Source organism: Talpa occidentalis, unplaced genomic scaffold (assembly GCF_014898055.3).
Source record: "Talpa occidentalis isolate TD23 unplaced genomic scaffold, MPIMG_talOcc4v2.1 talOcc4.16, whole genome shotgun sequence".
Lineage (NCBI taxonomy): Eukaryota > Metazoa > Chordata > Mammalia > Eulipotyphla > Talpidae > Talpa > Talpa occidentalis.
In genome coordinates, this window is record NW_023601653.1 from 55633874 (window position 1) to 55654853 (window position 20980).

Sequence of the window (20980 nt, forward strand, 5' to 3'; positions counted from 1 at the left end):
GTTAGCAGGACTAGAGATAGAGATGAATGGTCTTCTGGGGATAAAGCTGAGGTGAGTATACAGGATGCTTCAGGATGTATCTGGAAAGGTTTGAGGGGTCAGATCATGGCAAGAATATGAGCCAAACTCAAGAGCTTTGATGGATGATTTGATCCATGAGAATCTCCTGCAAAGCAGTGACAGTAGCAGTTGTGTGTGGGTGCAGATGTTAGGCTGACTTGCAGATTTAGGGCTTGGGGCAAATGGGTAGTTAAGACTTTTTCCCTAATTCAGGGGTCACAGGAGAAGGAATACACTTTGATGTGAATGCTAAAATATTTGTGTGACAATGACAGGATTCAAGCTGCTTCTCAGCAGAGAAAACTGGACTGGAAATAGATGTTTGTGGATGGGTGACACAGAAATGGTCATTTCAACTGCACAATACTATGGGAAGAGTACTTATTTTTTGGCTTTTATCTATTCTGTAAATTACTTGCTGAGAGAGTAATGCAGGTGATGTTGAGGTTGGAGGCACAAAGGAGGATAAAGGATGCTTGAAAGACAAAAGGGAAGTGGACTGAATACAGAGCCCTAATCTAATACCAACTCTTAAGGGAGAGGGAGAAGAGAAATCCACAAGGGAAAATGAGAAAAGACAAGTGAAATCTGGGTTTTGGGTCACAAAGGCCATAGACAGATTTGGGTCAAGAGGGTAGGAATGGCCAGCAGCGACCAATACATTTGAGAAATTAATGAATTCTGATGAATATCCACGAGTTTAGTGTCTAGGCACACACTGGTAACAGAGAAGAGTTTTGGTGAAGTACGCAGGTTGCAAGACACACTGTCATGGTTGAAGCAATGAAAGGAAGATTTGAGAATGGAGAAATAGAGACAATATTTCATGAACACAATTTCTAAAATGGAAGATGGAGACAAGTCAGTACTCAGAAGGAACTGTTTAAAAGAGCTGGTGAGCAAGTGATCAAGCAATAAATGTTGAAGGGGGAACTCATCAGTGGAATGATAAATAGATCAAGGCTCAAGGGCCTCCCCTGGTGGTGCAGGCAGTTGAGCACAGCGCTGTGAAGCTGTTCTCAGCCTCCGCAGCACTGGTTCAATCCCAGCCGGCCGGCGAGGGTCCCACTTGGCTCAGCAGACCTCTCCTGTCTCTCCCGCTGCTCCCCTCAGCAGTGTATTTCATCAGTCTGCCTGTTCTGTTACCCACTCTGTCTCTGGTGAATCCTCTCACGCTCCTGTGCATCTGGCCTGTACCCTGGTTCTTGTATAAATAAGTAAATAAATGAATCTTTAAAAAGAAAGGCTCAAGAGAAAGAAGGAGAGGAAAGGGGAACTAACATTTCACTAGAGGTTACCTTCCCCACGAAAACAGTGAGGAAGAAGAATGTTCACAGATTTGCAGGTGAGAAGCTGAATGAGTACTTACTCTTTGACTTTTATCTACTCTGTACATCAGTCATTGAATTTCTTGCTGAGAGAGTGATACAGGCGATGTTGAGGCTGAAGATACAAAGGAGGATGAATGATGCTTGAAAGAGAAAATAGGAAATAGGCAAGAGTTAGCTCATTTTTCAGGCAATACTGAAGGTCCAGCTGAGGTCAGAGACTCCCATAGGTTGTCTGTGTACTTTCCATGGTCCCTGGGGATGGAATTTTATGTGAAAATGCAACAAAGTGGTAGAAAAGACTGGCCAACTGGGCTGGAGATCTCATGAGGTGAAAGAAAAGGTGCAGAGTAGGAGAGGGCAGAACAGGAAGGCCTGAGGAAGCATGACGTCAGCATGAGGTTTTGTATGAACATAGCGGAAGCAGGTTCCATTAGTAGTTTGGTCTGACAGGCATGGAAGGTTTCTGCTTTTATTAGCAGAAAGTAAGATTGAAAAGGAAACAGGAGGCCAGACTTCAGATGCCCATGAATGAAAGGCAAAGTTTTCTAATTCTATCAGTAGGGAATTTTTTTTAAAGATTTATTTATTTATACCAGAATGGAAGTATAGGCCAGAGGTGCTGGAGGGTGAGAAGATTCACCAGAGACACAGCAGGGAACAGAACAGGCAGACCGACTGAAATACACTGCTGAGGGGAGCAGCAGGTGAGACAGGAGAGGTCTGCTTCGCCATGTGGGATTCTCGCCAGCCGGCTGGGATCGAACCCTCACTGCAGAGACTGCGGACAGCTTCACAGTGTGGCACTCAACCTGCTGTGCCACCAGGGAGGCCCACTATCAGTAGAGAATTTGAGTGATGGAAGATGTTCAAGGAGGAAGTGACTTACTTGAAAAGGATGTGGAACTTGGGGGAAGATTAAAGAGTGACAGAGAAGACAGATTTGACCAAGGTTGCCAGGGTAATGAATTTGGAAACAAATATACTTGCAGCATAGAATCAGGAAGGAGGTGAGAATAATGATAAGGAGAATCAACTGCTCTTGTCAACTGATTCGATATGGGACGTGCAAAAAAAAAAAGCAATATACTTTTTCCTGCACTAACCTTCTTTACTCTGTCCACAACATTCTTTCAGTCTCTCCTTTTAGAAATCTCTTCAAATGCCCCTGACCTCACAAAATAAAATGTGGATAGTTCACTAGTGAGAGTATATATCCACATTGGTTTTACCCAACTGTCTAAGAAAATGTTCTCCTTACTATGTATGTATCAACCCCACCCCACCCCCCATCATGTAAACAACACAGGGGGGTGAGCAAATCTCTGAATTAAATGTCCCAAATTGTTTGAACCACACATGAAACACTTCACAAATACATATTTAAAACTCAACAAAGTCCAGTTTCTAAAACAAATCAAAGATGCTATAAATTAAGAAGGTTTCCGAACTTATAAATACCTCATATTTTAAAACCATTGTCGATCAATCACTTTTGGAACTTAGAATGCATTTTTCTGGAGAAATAATAATGAAATAGTAATGAAATTTCAGGAGCAGCTCACAAAACACTTATGCAATCATATAACAATAGGTATGAAAGTATAAGAGACTCCCCGCCCCCCGTTTTTTGGTTTTCCTTGCAAACATACCCACTTTTGATTACACTGCAATTTTTTAAAATGACAAAACGCATTTTACCAATGGTGTGATTCAAAAAGAGAACATGGAGGCAGAGGAAAAACATTCATTTCTGCCTCACATATTCAATAAGTATTCACCGAAACCTGTCATACGGCTCCTGAGATGAATGAACCTGGGCTGCCAGGCTAGAGCAATTTACTCTCTTGAGGAAGAAGGTCAGGCACAGAAGGAACCAGAGGCTAAAAGAGCCAACTCAGGGGACCCTGTGACTGCATCACAGTGCCTTTGATTATGAGAAAAGGAGTCCAGGTCTCAAAAAACTACATCTAACCATGTGGTTCCTTCATATGCAAACTTGGAAAATGGCTGCACTGACCTGGGTCACCCCTCATCCTCACTACTTCTCCTCAAAGTAGGATCTTAAAAAAATTCAATTCTCTAGAGAACGGAAGCACGAGAAGGCAGGGGGACTGGCTGCCAACATATTATCATTCAAATGCAGAAACCTCTGGTGGCTGGGGAGTCTCTTCAAAATCTTCACCCTTAGAGCTCTCCAAGCTCAACACCCACATTTCAACTTTGAAATTTACATTCCAGTCTCTCCAGCTTCCTCCAGTGAAGAGCAGGGAGTTTGCAGCTTAGAGAATTTGAGAGCTGGCTGCTTGCTAGCTAAGTGGAAGAGAAAGGGTAAGCTTATCTGTGAACAATTTTGCACACAGAGAAGAACTGTTTGTATTACTTCTTGTTTGGAAGGCACCTCACAGCTGTAAACATGGCATTAGAAAGGGAATGACTTTCAGAGTTGGAAACTAGTGCACAAAAGGTTAAGTCCTTTGCTCAAAGTCATACCAGTAACTAATGACAGAGGTGGAATTCCATGGCAGTGTGGACCTCATGCTATTAATCTCATGCTAAACTGCTTGTCAGATTTTTGGGTAAATGATCCTTTGTGTGGTCACTTACCTTTGATGATAAGAAAAGAACTTTGCCAATTTGCTGCATGTTGTTAGTTTTACAAATTCTTTCTTCAATTAATCTTTACCAACTTAGGTTGCTCATTATCAAGGAAAAGTTATTAACGTCATCAGTAAACTCTGAGAATTCATGGTATGCTCCCTTTTTTCACATCTTAAAAAAAAAAATCAAATTGGAGTCTCTCCAGAATGAAGTCTTCAGAAGACCCTGCAATCACTTTTTCTCCATACAGAAAATGTCATGTATCCTTTTGTCCTTATTTCTCACACTTAAACCAATCTCATAATATTTGCTTCTGGAAGGAAACATGGGTGGGCTTTTGTGGAGACTTCTATTGCCAATAGGAAGCATCTGCCTTCATTTTCCTTTTAGGTGGTAATGAAACTAAAATTTTATAATGTATCTGTCTACAAGTCCGAGTTAATTACTTCAGTTTAAGAATCTGGCTTCAGTTATAATCTCATTACACTCAGAATGTTATGAGACATTCAGATAATAAATATAATTATCCTCAGGTCAGCAGATCCCGGTAGCTTACCAAGATACTTAATAGGCAGATGTTGCACAGGATGATAAAGGTTTTATATGAGAAGCATCTCAAAATGGTACCCTAACTCCTCACACTTAGCAACCATGTGTTGCTGGGGAATGGAGGAAATTAGCAAGAAAAGAAGTCATTTGGTCATAACAATGAGTCACTCAGCATTTATGTCATAGATTCGTGCTCTTCCTTGTGGCCATAATTGCTATTTGTCAGTGCTTCCATATGCCGTGAGGACACCAATGGCACTGTTTTTGAGATAAGCAAATGGTCCATAATTTGTCAAGATTCAGCATGGATTTTTTAAGACCAAGATCTAGACCAGGAGTACTAAATAAATTCAGGAATCATCTTTTCAAATTCCAATCTTATAAGATGTTAAAAAAACTACTGACTGAAAATGTGGGTGCTCCCCTCCCCTGGAAATTAAGAAGAAGGCTGCAAGCAAACTGGTAGTTTTTTCACTCTGATTCCAGTCCATTTTAGTGTTAGTTTATCTCAAAATAGGTGATTGTTACCTAAAATAAGTGGAAATAGGGCCCAAGAGCTTTCATTAAATTATTCCATTAAACAAATAAGCAAAGCATTATTAATACAGACCAGAAGCAATGGATACTCTCCTATGCTGGTTCTCATGGCAAACTAAAGAACATACAATAATATAATATTAAGATAAAGCCAATAGTGTAGACAGCAGCAAAGAAGAGGACAGAAGAGCCTAGGTCTGTTACATTACTCAGCCAAGAACTTACTAACCCCAAAGGCTTCTCTCCTCTGGCCTTCCTATTATGAGAGATAATAACATTTCTTTATTGCTACACTTAGTCCAGGTAAAGTTTTCTTTCACTTATGGTTGGAAATAACTAAAACATCACAAGATTTTACCAAATGTCTATACCAGGAGTAGATAAGTAGGTGGTAACGAAAGAAAAATTTTATAAAGTATCTGCCTACAAGTCTGGGTTAATCAATTTAATTTAAGAACCTGGACTCAGTTACTATTTTATTACATGCAGAATATAACAAGAGAATAAGAGATGTGATTATCTTAGGCTCAGCAGACCCAGGGAGCTCACAGAGGGTGATGGCTAGAGATTGGTGTCCAACACATGTCCAGCACAACAGCCATATCCACGCCTCCACTCCTATCACCACACGCCATAGACCTTTAACGTGAAATGTAATCATCAAAATGCCATTTATAAAAGCTTTTGGCACACAACATTCTGTTAACACTGGTGTGAATTTTGTGTGCTTCTTGAAGATTAAAAAAAATCTTTTATATTTATTTCCCACTCTCCCAGCAAGTTTGACCATGCTCAGCAAAAAGGTACCTGATTAGTTCAAATGAATTGTCTTCTCTCCAATTCTTCTAGAAAATATCCAGAGTTTGTTTAATCCTTTTTTGGAAATTTTAATTTAACTTAATGTAATTTTCTAAATAGAAATAGGATTTTATCGTGAGTGGGAATCTCCTTTTCTTTCCTACCAAACAACAAAATGACTCATCCAAATTGGACAATTTGGGTTTTCTTTTTTAAATGACTCTTTATTTTTTTACTTTGACATCAAGTTGGTCACTCTACCTGGAAATTTCTACCAAAGAATCTCTGTCAACTACTTCTCCCTTTAGAATCTCTGTGCCCTTGCCTTAACCCAGGTCTTACTATTGGGTTGTCGGAAAAGTCATGATGTATTTTTTTCAATGTTTTTCAAGCAAAAATGTATCATGGCTTTTCTGGCAACCCAATATTTCCCATGAAGATGACTGAAGGTGTTGTCTTCCAGGTTTTTCCTACCACTGCCTCAGTATTTCCAGTACAGAGATATGAACACACTGCTCTACTCATTCTTCCACCATTTCCCAACGTTAACGAACAAGATTCAACTTCTCATCATAGCTTTTTGTGACTTATAATTTAACACCTCCCCCCCACTTTTCCACTTACAGTTCTTTTGTATCCTACTACTGTTTCTCCTCCTTATCTATCCTGGATTATCACCTCCAACATGCCACCACCACCCCTTTGCTTCTACCAAGCCCTTCATTTCTCTGCTATATTGGTATTAAAGATCAAGATTAAACTTCAACACATACAAATATTTTAGCTTCATTCCCAAACTGGCATCACAACAGCCATGTGAGGCTCCAAGCTTCTAGAGGGCTTTGTTCCCAATCCCTTATCATGTTGTGCTTCCACAAATTGTTTGTGATCTTGAGTGCATGATGAAAGCACTCAAAAAACATAATGGTTAAATTACTGAGCCTGCTTTCTCATACAACTGGATGGTCTTACAAATGGATCTCAAAAGTTTGGAGAATCTCAATCATTCTCATTAGTTTGAAAAGTGCACCTTCACCTGGCCCTCCTGTCACACAAGACCCTCTTCCCATCCTCACCACCTCCTACTGGGCATGGCATTACTTAAGGCTCTGGTCAGCCATAAGCACACTCAACTGAGTGGCAGCACAGAATCCCAAGAGCAATGGATAAAAGGGAGCACTGGAGAAGGCAGAGGCAGTAGCCATGGATTCCCTGTGGATGAGCTCTTTGATTTTCATTAGTCCTTGACTTCTTCATGGCCCACTGCTTACTCTCAGGCTGCTTTTTATGATGAGTATTCAGGCATAGTGCACACTTGACAGAAGTGCTTTTCTTTGCAGTAATGAACATTTACAGCACTGAAAAATTCTAGAATATGGAAGAAAAAACTAAGAGGGAATGGATTGTGAGCCATTGCTAATATAGTAGTTTGACAAAGTTAAGTCAAAAGGAAAAAAAAAAATTTCAAACACAAATTTCACAGCCTGTGTGAAATATAAAGAAACAAACAAAGAACTGGACAAAACTAAACCAAAGTAAATGTTAGAAATCTGACTGCAGAATTGAGGCTACCAGATGAGGAGTGGGGGGCCCCAAAGGACGATGGAGGAAGATTATGGGTACTTTGGTGGTGGGTGTGGTTTGGTGACAGACATCTGAAGATGTGTGACTCTATAGCCCTCAATCATACATAATGTTGTAAACCAATGTTACTGCAATAAAAAAAAAATAAAAATAAAATAGTAGCTCCACTACTGTGAACATGATTATATACAATGTTTAAATTCCTTTTATTTAGTGTAAAATGATCATTTACACCTTTAAAGAAAGGTAACCCTGGAGACTTATAGTCAACCCTTCCACTTCCACAAAATAAACACTACCCTTTTAGTTTTCCAGCTTCATCAGCACATGGCATCTCATGTGCTCTTAGGTGATGAGGAAGAAGTCTTTCTTCTTATGGACTTGGGAAGTTAAAAAAAAAAAAGGTTTCTTATGTCAAACCATTAAACAAATAAGATTCACCACCCTTTCACCGTATCACCCACAAAAGTAGTCAATGACTGCCTCTCTACTTGGAAGACTACTAGTAGCTATGTTTTTTGTTTTTGTTTGTTTATTTGTTTTTTTAGATTTATTTATTTATACAAGAACTGGAATACACTCAGAGGTGCGAGAGGGTGAGAGAATTCACCAGAGACAGAGAGGGGAGCAGAACAGGCAGACTGATGAAACACACTGCTGAGGGGAGCAGCGGGCGTGGCAGGAGAGGTCTGCATGCCATGTGGGATTCTCCCTGGCTGCCCAGGAATCGAACTGGCGCTGCAGAGGCTGTGGACAGCTTCACAGCGCAACACTCAACCTGCTGCACCACCCGGGAGGCCCTACTAGTAGCTACATTGAAAGTTGGGGCATAAGCTGAAAATGCTGAATGTCAGTTATGAGGAATTTATGGCAGTAAATATTTTTTGTGGACTAGTAATGATAGGAAATAGTAGTAGTTTTCAGCTGGTAAAGAACTTGTTTCAGTGCAACTCACGTACTCCTGACTGGTCAACTAGAATTTTCCAAAGCAGTCAGCAAAGCACTGGCACTCAGGACAGACAAAGCTAGTGGTAAGATGGCAGGAAGCATTAAGAGTTCCTTTACTCCAAAACTTGAGTTCTTTTACTCCACTCAAATGACACTTCCCAAGCAAACTTCTCATACTAGCGATGTTTTCTCAGTCCATAAATCTACACTTTTAGACCCATTCAAGTTTTTCTTTTGCTAGGACCCCTCATATTTTTCTTTCATCTGTGTTCTCCACACTCCAGCCTGTCAGCTACCATCTAAAGTGCCCACCAACATTTTTCAAAGAACAGCTAACATTTAGTGTCTTCATTTACTTCCTTTCCATTTCATGTCCCAAACCAATGAGTCCAACTTCTAGAACACTAGTTTCCACTCTAATAGTGGTTTTTACTTGCCAGATTCACAGGGTATTTCCCCTCCACCATGTTACCAGACTCTTTATAGAAGTTTACAGTGTTGGCAGTGCTCATTTTCTGAAAACCTTTCTTCCCCCAGCTCCTGTGTTATATGCCCTTCTAAGCCTTTTCCTATCTTTCTGAAAAATCCTTCTTTCTCATTTGCAATTTCCCCTCCATTTTCCATCTCTCCACTTTTTAAAATCCCTAGTTTTTACCTTCTAGCCACTGGTCTTCTCATTCTGCAGATTCTTAAGTCTTCACCAGGATTTAGAGCTGAAGATTTAGATCAGAAGATTTACATTTTCTCTTTCAGCTACCACCTCCTACAACTCCCACTTCAATCCTCGGTCCAGAGCCCTGAACAGTTACTGGGAGGTGTGCAACATGGTGTCCACATCTCCCACTATCTGAGTCTCCCAATCTGCTCCTCTGCTGCAGAGTCTCCCTTATCGGGCAACCAACTTCCACCAAATTATTCACACTAACCCCCCCCCACCTCCTTATCTCATGTCATTCATTCATTAACCACTCATCCTGCCATTCTGATATCCTCTAAGATTTACCACTTTTTATTTTCTCCAGCAAACAGTATTCACTCTTTTTAAATGGTACCCAAAATGCTGAGCTATTTAGGTTTCCCACCTGCTGTGTTATGATCATATATAACTTGGCAACTATTCTTACGTTGGTGATGTTCTCTATCCTCCACCCTCCCTACCATCTTCATTATTTTTTCTATGATGCCAGTCCTACTCTTCCAAAAACACTTTTCTTGACTCCCCATGTCGCACCAAGCTGAGGTGGGCTAGGCAGCCATCATGTGTGCATCTAATTATATGTCAAATCATTGCAATAAAATTATTTGTTTGTATGTATTTCTTCACCACTAGACTGTGAAGTGTGTTATTTCACACTTTATCTCAAGTGATTAACATGATGTATATCCATTTTATACCTACTAGGTGCATAAAAATATTTTCCGAATTAATAAATGAACTTATGTACGCACTGATTTATTTGCCCAGTCAGACTTTCCTGCTCTGAAAATAAAAACCTGAACGTCCAACAGGAGTGAGATAACTTGTTTGGTAACGATACTCATCGAGAAAAATGAGTACAAAGACATTTTAGTTTATTCCTCTGTCTTATCTGAGATAAGTTAAAATGTGTAAGTTATTTGAAACCCAAATGCACTGGATGAACTTAGCAGTATTTGAATACGAAAGGAACAAAAACACCTCTGCCAGCCCCTCAGCTGGGCTTCCGGAGCGGAGCTCAGCACAGCATGGCTGTCAGCACGGCTGCCTCTGATCCCTAGCAGACACATGTCTTGGCCATTTGCCTTCAGCACAAGAAGGTCCCATCTATGAAGGGGCTGCTGGAGTTGTTCCATTGTAAAATAGGAATTGTGCCTAGGGTTACAGGATGAGTATGAGATACCAGGTCCTAAAAAAATGCCCACTTCTGATTGAAAATAGAGTAAGACCAGATAATGACTTGACTCTAAGGTAGCTCTACCACTGATTAATCAATTCCTTGTCACATCACAGTATTCAAAAAGAAAGTGTAGATACACTTTAGACCATCTTTGATCTATAGCACTTGTTCATGTATGCAACACACTCAGTCATTGCACAATCAAAAATGTATGTCATGATTGAGGGAGATGAGGGACAGGACATTATTTTTCTATAGCTGAGAGAGAAATAAATTATGGGCTGTTGTTTCAGGATGTAGTGGGGGGGGGGAGTGTAATTTGGCAAAAATGACTATCCCCTAGAGTTACACTCAGGAACTTATTGCGTTAATTGTACTAATGCTCAGCCCAACTCTTAACATGTTAGAGTAGTGATAATGTAACAGGGTGGTCCCCAGGAAAGGGGGAGATTCCAGGTTCCCTGCCCCACCCAAATGGAGGGTGGAGCTGAGCAGGGAGAGGAGAAGCTGAAGAGGAGACTGAGGAAGGAAGCAGGAGGGAGCCAGAAGGAGACCTGGAGGGGGCACATGGAGCCTAGAGACACGTGAAGAAACTTCGCTTGTCTTTTGGTCGTGGACTGGGTGACACAGATGTGGGTGAGACCCGTGGGGAGGTGACAATGGCAGCTTTTATCTTGATTTTGATTTTGCTCTTTTCTTTCCGGGCTTGTCTGGTTGTTTCTAACCCTTTTCTGTGGGTCCCCACTGGAAGATGCTTTAGACTTATGGCAGGCTTTCGGGCCTTGCTCTGGGCCAATCCCATTTGGATGGAGTTTTACCCACAAGGGGACAGGTAACTTTGGGTGCTTGATTTAGAAACTAGATTCTTTGCCTTTCCTGTATTGTTTCATAGTTGTATTAAAGTTCCTTCCCATTAAAGTCTCATGTTTTGTGTCGATGTGGCGGATGGCAGAACCCATTTAAAATAGGCAGGTTTGCTGGGTTTGGGCTGCCTCTCTCCCTGCCCTGTAACAATAATGAATAATGACCATTGTCATATCCACAACAACACTTAAGCCTGGCACAAGTGCTCTGTACTTTCACATTGGACGAGGAGCTAGGACATGCAAAGTAGGACACTGCTGTTAACACCACAGCCTTCCTAAAGGCTTCCTCATGGGAAATACAAACACCATGAGTACCGGAACTGCCATGATCCCCATGTGCTTGCAGTCCAGGTGTCCCCTGGGTGAACTACTGCTCCATGAATGCATTTCTCTGCCTGATACCTTGGTGCTGCTTGGTGTGCAAGTTGGTACTTTAGATTTACCCTCCCTCCCTTTCTAATTTCTATCACTTTACTTATTCAGATTAAGTTTCTTGATAGATCCTTATTCCTAATAGTATCTTTGGATGGTGGTCTTACGCTCCTGGCCCTTGACATCATGCTAACTCTCAGGTTTGAACCAAGGGACCATCAATCTGGACCAAGGGGCTGATCATGCCTGACAAGCACCCCATTCCTGTTGCTGAGAAGGAAGATGGGATCATAGGAAGCCAAAAGGTGCTGCTTGAAGCTGACAATCTTCACCTCCATCTCCAGAATGTCCCTAAACCCCAAGGTAGAACCAGAAAGTGGAGTTAAAATGGAACACAATCCCCGGCAATGCCCCTCTTACTGTCTAGCTTTGGAGGCTATTCCACTGGGTAAGCGCTGGGAACATGGATGAGTGACAGCAGCTGTATTTGCTGGTTTCATTTGCAGTGCAATGGAGTCCATGGGCATCCACTCCAGGCTGCTCTGTTACTTGAGCCAGTGGTTCTGACATCCGTGCTTTATGTGCTGCCATGGACAAGCCCACAAAAACTGAGAAGGTGAGTACCCTGGTACTGCTGCCCGTGGAAGCAAACTGAACTACGTAATGAGCAAAAAACTAGTTTTTCAACCTTTCTAGTCTCCAGTCTCCAATTATCTTGGTCTGTTTGCCATAGAAAATTCTACATGTTGACTTGTGGTAAAGAATCTGGAAGCAAGCAAGAAGCTGGGTAACACAACTCAGATGGTCTTCCCATGAGGAATAGAAGTTATAGCCACAATACCAAACACTTTCTCTGGTAAAAGGTACTCAAACCTTTTTTTTTTTTTCATTCTCAAATTGGCTCTAGAAATCAATTAATTCTACTAACTGTCCCAGAAACATGTATATTATCAAAGAATGTATTTGATAACCCAGTGAATTAAAGGTTAGAGAAATTCCAGGCATTAAAATAAAATTAAAAATGGACCTTTCTGACAGAGGGAAGAGTTGAGAATAAAGCAGTCAGGTCAGCTGGGCCCAAGGCTGGGACCCCAGGGCAGTTTCTGAGAGCAGCTCAGACTTTCAAACCTTTCTTTCTTCCACATCTGAACACACGAATTTTCTGTAAGTCCCGATTTTTTCTGTCCCTCCAAAAGACATGGGGGTGACAAGGCAGTGGGGGCACTGGAGAGGGTGCAGCTGATGGTGCGTTAGCATAGGTCCATTCTTGCACATGAGGTGGTCTTCTGGGACTAATTCACAGAGCCTGTGGTTTGTCCTCCAGCCTGTCATCATCCGGTGAGACCCTTCAGTTGCTACTGAGTGTGTTTCCAAAGCTGTCAGGGTCCACAAAAGCCCTTGTGCAGCTGAGACAGTTTGAAGGATGATCTTATCTTCCTAATTGAAGCTGAGGTGGCTCAGGGTCCTCTGAAGCTGACAGTGAAACCAGCAGTTCTCCGGGCATGTGGCCCTTATCAGAGCCACTTAAGGTAACAACATCCTACAAAAAGCCCTCCTCCGGGGCTCTGGAGGTACACAGCCCTCGTGACTCCTCCAGTTAGGAACGCTTTCCACCACTTCTGGGAATGCAAATGAATGAAAGCCCATGTGACAGCTGGAATAAAAGGCTCCTGTCTTTTTGCAAAGCATTGAAATGCCATCTGGCAATTTCGTCGACGTCAGCAGGCACAGAAAAACAACTGCCCCCAGTGCCTGCTTCATCACTCCCTGCCACCCCCAACTTTGCTCTCCCTTCCTCCCTGGCAAAAGCTCCTACTTTTCGTTATGGAGAAGGGCAGGCGCAAAGTAACCTTTTTTAAAGATTTTTTTCTCCATTTCTCATCTGCTCCATATTACGAAACAGTGTCAGCCACAGAAACAGCAGTGCGTGGTGTTTGGCTCAGCTCTCCAAATTTCAGCTCAACACTGTATAGATCATCACATTAAAAAGAATTTTTAAAGCCTTTACTATTTGTCTTTAAAGCCTGAAGTACATTTATTCTGAGAGCAGAGGTGTTAAAGAAAACTATTAATCTAACTTCTGACCCAACACATACTCCCTTTGATCACTGTAAATAAACACCCAGTGTTAGACTGCGAACAAGTCTGCAGCCCGAGGCTGAACACATTGGCCTTTGAACTCACACATCGTATCTCCATCTTTCAGCAGTTCTCTAGAAGCTGTGATGGACAGGTCTTGTTTTCAATGTTGCAATCCTATGATACAGTTATCAGTTATGGAGCTATTTCACCTTAGGTAGACTCCTGTTTTTCTAAATGACTGAACAAAAAACAAATAGGTCACTTGAAAGATTTAAGTCCTATCAAAGCAATGGTGGAATCACGGAAGAAACATCATTCAACACAAATCGTTTCCACAAAATCCTAATTAAAAAAAAAATCCCACCTGAATATTTCCACACAATACAGAAGGGCATGGAAATCCTAAGTTATAATTGCCCGCTCTAGCCTTTTTATTTATAAGGGGGAAGTCAAGTACTCACAATACTTAGTTTGTTGCTGAAAATAAGCAAGTACTATGAACAGTATAGAGTAAAATGATCTTATTAAAAGCCAACAAATCGCCTCCTTTTAGGCTCCAAACAAGGTAAAAGATTACACATATGAATGAGATCTTAGAATTTTATCCATATCACAGGCACCTATTACTTATCTAGTCAGATTAGTATCTGATGAAGAAGATATTTTTTAAAAATAATTTAATAAGTTAAAGATTAAGTCTACTGATGAGCTATTCAGCAATCTTGGTATTGCTTAGATACACTCATGAAGATCTTGTTTTTCCTACAAATTTTGTTTTTTCTCCGTTTAAAATATCTTAAACATTTGACTATTGGAAACACCTTTTAAACATCATTATTTTCCAATTATAATTTGTCATGGAAGTCCACTCATCTCATAAGTTAGTGAATTTTGGGCTAGGTCACATACAGGCTAAAATATTTTTTACAGCTCCCTGATATCAAACTTTTTGTCTCATTTCAACTTACTTGAGGAATGACACAGCAAGCTTAGTAAAAAGAACCATGTCCATTCCAGACATCATGGCGGGCGGGGTTAGCTGGGAAGAAGTAGTGGGAGAGCTGGATCATTTGCAAATGTGTTCCCACTCACAGTGGGGAGGGTGTCAGGTCCAAACTGAGCCCTCGTTTCCTAGTTCTCTTCCCCATCAATTTCACCTCAACTCCTGCCATTCCTTATTTTTTTTTCTAAAGGAAACATCTCCATTGTCTGTTGCTGGATTATACTGTTTCCTTACCTAGCTCCTTGTCCAGCCTTCATGCTCATCCTATGAAACTGAAGTCAGCAACTCCTCTCCTCCAGAAAGTCTTTGTTGACCCATCTCTGCTCTGCTGTGCAAATGCCCTGTGCCCACATCCTCATTTTAATTTCAACATTTGAAGGTGCATGTCTATTTCCCAATGAAATCATGGGCTCCACTTCGGAAGAGGTAGCCTCATCCTCCTTTCTCCAACATGGTATGAAGTATCAGGTGTGGTATGAAGACTTTACTGCATGACCATTGAAGGAATTAAATAAAGAGAGAAAAGACAACACAAACATAGCAAAGAAACTGGAAGGAAGGAAAAGGCATCAACCAAATTCAAAACTTAAATATCATCAAAGTAGTAATAATAATAATTCAAAGGTAAACCTATAGTTACAAGAAAACGCTCTAACTCACTCACTAAAAATATACTATGTGCCTGGGAACATTCCAGGCATTTTCATACATTATCTCATTCAATAGTCAACAAAAAACTGTAAGGAAATTATTACCCTTTATCCATGAAGAATCAGATTCAGAGAGGTTTGGTGTATAACCAAAGGCCCTTTGACTTGCAATTAATAGGTCATGGCTGAGTAAAATGTAGGAGGGACAATGACGGAACATCCTTAGGAGATACTCAATAACTTACAATGTTTTGCATAAGACTAGAAGGGGGGATGGGAGCAGAAGGAGATAAAAACACAACAAGAAAATTTTGGCCAAGGCCAACTTGAGGCTGAACCTAAATGGTGCTTCTGTGCCAGGACAACATCTAGATTTCTAACAGCTCCCTGGAACAAAAGGTCATTAGCAGCTGCTGACTTAGAGGCAGTGTCTTCCCTGAATGTATAAACTAAGCAAGTTTTTCAAACACACCTGTCAGTTGGTAAGTCCTGTTTTTTATGAGCTGTATTTGTTTAAGAAGCAAAAATAAAAAACCCAGGAGGCACTGACAAATCAGAGAAGGGTAAAATCAATTTAGCAACTGGAGAAAGAAAGAGATGGAGGAACTATTAGATTTGTACCGTTAAGCTTTTAATAAAGAGAAAGAAGGTCTAATATACTTTCTAGAAATTATTAAATAAAAAATAGAGGCTAAGAATAATCTGTTTCACTTAACCATAACTGCTGTTAAGTGAAAACTATTTTTCTAAATAGGTAGCCTGGAATCAACAGAATAGACTCTATGGTTGTCCAGCAAACAGGTAACATATCTTTAGGTAATGGAAAGCAAGCACCCAAAGATGAACATCACCAGAAAAAGATGACATGTGGATTTTGAGTAGTATACTCAAGATGGCTCCATTCCCCAGGAGAGGCCTCATCTTGTCTAAGAACTAGCTTGAGATAGAGTCCATATCATGTAGCTCATATTCATAGTAAGACTTTTTGAAGTTATTCCTGGGATTCTAATACAAGGCAGGACAATGGAACTTATACTGCAGTCTTATGGTTGGTTAAAAGAGAATATTTTATTTTATTTTATTTTCTTGTCCACATTTTTCAATATTAATTTTTTTACACCATTGTTCATTTTTAAACAATATTTGCTTCCCCCCCACACCCTCAGGTGTAGTCCCCATAGTTTCATTCACCATTGCACCCATGCACCATCACCTCAGTCCCTTGTGCTCCTCTTTCCCTCCCTCTGATCCCTCTCCCTCCTCCTCCCCTGCAGGATGTCCCTGATTTATAATAGTCCATTTTTGCTTTATTGTGTTTTGTACTGTTATTATTTTTTACACTGATGTCTTATTTGGTTCCCCTATATTCCTGATATAAGTGAGACCATCCGATATTTTTCTTTTTCCTTCTGGCTTATTTCACTGAGCATAATTCCTTCTAGTTCCATCCACATGGCTGTGAATGGCATGAGTTTATCTTTTTTGATTGCTGAGTAATATTCCATAGTGTATATATGCCACATCTTGATCCAGTCATCTATTTTTGGGCATTTGGGTTGTTTCCAGGTTTTACCTATTATAAATAGTGCTGCAATAACCACAGGTGTCAGGTGGCCTTTTGAATAAATGTTTTTGTGTCCTAGTAGTGGAATTGCTGGATCATATGGTAGCTCCATTTATAGTAGACTGAGGAACTTCCAGAAAGCTTTCCATAGTGGTTGGACCAGTTTGCACCCCCACCAGCAATGTAGGAGAGTTCCTTTTTCAACACATCCTCGCCAACATTTGTTGTTGCTTGTTATTTTGATATGTGCCATTCTTATTGGCGTAAGGTGGTATCTCAATGTGGTTTTAATTTGCATTTCCCTGATTATAAGGGATGTTGAACATTTTTTCATATGTCTGTTGGCCATTTGCATTTCCTCTTTGGAGAAATGCCTTTTAAGTTCTTCTGCCCATTTCTTGACTGGATTGTTTATTTTGTTTTTGTTGAACCATGTGAATTCTTTGTGTATCTTTGTGATCAGCCCCTTATCAGTTGACTGGAGTGCAAAGATTTTTTCCCAATCAGTGGGGTATCTCTCTGTTTTGGTTAATGTCTCTTTTGCTGTGCAGAAGCTTTTCAGTTTGATGTAATCCCAGGTGTTTATCTTCTCTTTGACTTTCTTTGCTTTGGTTGATGAGTCTTTAAAGATGTTATTGCGATGTTTGTCTTGTAGTGTTTTCCCTATATTTTCTTCTATATATTTTACGGTTCCAGGTCTTATGTTCAGTTCTTTTATCCATTTTGAGTTGATTTTTGTGCATGGTGAAAGGTAGTGGTCTAGTTTCATTTTTTTTTTTTTTTGCATGTGACAGTCCAGTTTTCCCAGCACCATTTATTGAACAAATTGTCCATGTTCCATTGCATATTCTTTGCTCCTTTGTCAAAGATCAGTTGTCCATATAAGTGCGGTTTTTTTGGGGGGGTTTCTCTGTTTGGTTCCATTAGTTTGTGTGTCTGTTTTTGTTCCAGTACCAAACTGTTTTAATTATTATGGTTTTGTAGTATAGGTTGATGCTTGGAAGTGTGATACCTCCTTTCTCCTTTGTTTTCATCAGTAGGGCTTTGGCTCTTCATGGTTTTTTTGTGGTTCCATATGAATTTCATCAGTATTTGTTCTATTTCTTTGAAGAACGTCATTGAGATTTTTATCGGAATAGCGTTGAATCTGTATATTGCTTTTGGTAGGATGGCCGTTTGAATAATGTTAATTCTTCCAATCCATGAGCAGGGGATGTCTTTCCATTTCTTTGTGTCTTCTTCTATTTCTTTTAACAGTATTCCACAATTTTCTTCATATAGGTCTTTCACCTCTTTTGTTAGATTTATTCCCAAGTATTTGAATTTTTTTGTTTCAATTATAAAAGGGATGGTTTTCTTGATTTCTTCTTCTTCTGATTGTTTGTGTACAGGAAGGCTACTGATTTTTGTGTGTTGATTTTGTATCCTGATACTTTACTGAACTGGTTGATTATTTTGACTAGTCTTTCTCATGTCTTATTGCCCTGACAAGGTCCTCCAATATTATATTGAAGAGCAGTGATGAGAGAGGACATCCTTGTCTTATTTCTGATCTTAAAGGGAAGGCCTTCAGCTTTTCGCCACTGAGAATAATGTTGGTGGTAGTTTGTCATATATGGCTTTTATCATGTTAAGGTATGTACTTTCTATCCCGAGAATTTCAAGGGCCTTCATCATAAGTGTTTGTTGGACTTTGTCAAATGCTTTCTCAGCATCTATTGATATGATCATATGGTTTTTATTTTTCTTTTTGTTGATGTGTTGGATTACACTGATTGATTTTCATATGTTGAACCATCCTTGTGCCCCTGGGATGAATCCCACTTGATCGTGGTGTATTATCCCTTTGATGCATTGTTGGATTCTGTTGTCAAGGATTTTGTTGAGGATTTTTGCATTTGTGTTCATTAGGGACATTGGCCTCTAATTTTCTTTTTTTGTGCTATCTTTGTTTGGTGTTGGTATTAGTGTAATGTTGGCTTCTTAGAATGTATTTGGTAGTAATCATTCTGTTTCAATTTTTTGAAAGAGTTTGTGCAGGATAGGCACTAATTCACTGCTGAACGTTTGGTAGAATTCATTTGTGAAGCCATGTGCACCTGGGCTTTTGTTTTTTGGGGAGTGCTTTGATTACTGCCTCAATTTCACTGCTTGTAATTGGTCTGTTTAGGTGTTCTATTTCTTCTTTGTCCAGCTTTGGAGGATTATATCATTAGGAATTTGTCCATCTCTTCTAGCTTGTTGAATTTGTTTGCATATAAGTGTTCATAGTAATCTCTGATTATTCTTTTGATTTCTACTGAGTCTGTTGTAATTTCTCCTCTTTCATTTATAATCCTATTTATATGTGTTTTCTCCCATTTTTTCTTTGTGAGCCTGACTAGAGTTTTGTCTATTTTGTTTATTTTTCAAAGAACCAACTTTTGGCTTCATTGATCCTTTGGATTTTTTTTTAATTTCTATTTCATTTATTTTTGCTTTGGTTTTTATTATTTTTCTTCTACTGGCTTTAGGGTTTTTTTTTTTTTTTTTTTTTTTTGCTGTTGTTGTTCTTTTTCTAGCTCTTAGAGATGTGAGATTAGGTTGTTTCTTTGAGTTCGAGAAAGAATTTTTTAAACAACAATCTGGCTTCCTGCATCAAGGGGAATAATAGCCAGTATTTCCAAGGAGCAATCTATGTGTGAAAAGCCAGTTGAAGTGAAGCAGGAGGTTCTGATGTCAGGGAGTGACGGAGACCAGCCTTGCAAAGATGGACACACTCCAGAAACAGAAGCAGCTTGAGCATCTCCCATTCACGTTGTAATAATGTCAAGCCTACACTCTCTGATCAACAATTTGAATTGTGTTGCATCAAGTACAACCCAGTGTAATTTTCTGAAGGCTACCTGACCAAATCTATGACGTTCTAGCAAAACTATCAAGCAATTTTGAGTGGATAACATTTTATCTCCCTTATATGTAAATCTCTAACAAGTTCCTATTTCAGAGTTTGGTTTTATAGGTTATGCCACAAAAATCAAACTCTGAACCTCTAAATTCAAGGGTCCTGCTTTAGACCAGGGATTCTGCCTGTTCATGTGAACTTGTTAAACAAAAGCAACCAATCTTTCTTTGGATTCTTTTTTGCTCAAAGCAACAAGGATTTCATGACTTCAAAAAAAAAAGCCCCTTTTGTGGACTGAAAGGCTGTGGTCACTGGGAAACTCTGAACCTGAGTTGAGACCCACCATCACCAATCACTTCTACTTCTATTCTTATCAATCAACCCTTCTCAACAGCTATAGTTCTTCACAGAAATCTGTTCCTGTTCTGATTATGCCAAAATCAGCACATTCCTCATTCCATTTTCTCCTGATACTTGTGGGCTACAAAAACAAAAGCTTCTGGGGGTGGGTAACATTAATATTTCCTTAACATACTTTTAGTTGATTACTAGAAAATTAAGTAAGAATTAGCACTTACTCGGAACTTATGGCATGGACTAGACTAAGCACTGTAGACAGATCCTGTCACTGAGATCTCTAATTACCCTGGCAATAAGATACTAACATTATACATATTTTACAGGTGACCTTAAAGAGTTTAATTTCTTGTTGAAGGTCATACAAATATAAGTGTTGGACTAGGAGGTGACTCAGATAGTCTCTGACCATTGTGTCTGTGCCCTTCTAACCATAAACCTTTCCACTGTCTATTCGTAATGAAATCCAATGCATGGAGAATCTTACCGATTCTCTCATTTCTAACGAAATAGCCAATAGGAATGAAGGTAGGACAAATAAAGGAATTTCTTGAGGACAGTCCAGAAATCACTAGGAAAATTATATACCTCTACTTTATTACCCCCCAATTCACAATTGTATATTTATTATGTGAACATAAATGTGAAATAGAAATGACCCCCTCAGACAGCAATGTAAAATCTGACACTGGCAGGTAAAGCCTGTCTTTTCAATTCTCACTAATGACCAAAGAGCCAGCAATAGATTTAAATAATGGGTACCCAGCCTCTGTTTGTTCACAGAGTATTCTTTAGAAAGAAGACATTAAATGCTGCATTGCCTTCCTGTGTATATAGATCGCCTCATCATATCTCAGGTGAAAACAACTTTGAACTGGAAAACCCCTGTCCAAAGAAACTAATTTTTGAATGTTAATGAT

At 39.8% G+C, this 20980-nt stretch overlaps 1 protein-coding gene across 1 annotated transcript in view; it reads right to left on the reverse strand.

Annotated features, from left to right (window-relative positions):
- PDE3A (phosphodiesterase 3A) overlaps nt 1-20980 on the reverse strand; it is a 290017-nt gene that overhangs the window by 69247 nt on the left and 199790 nt on the right. The window lies entirely within an intron of this gene.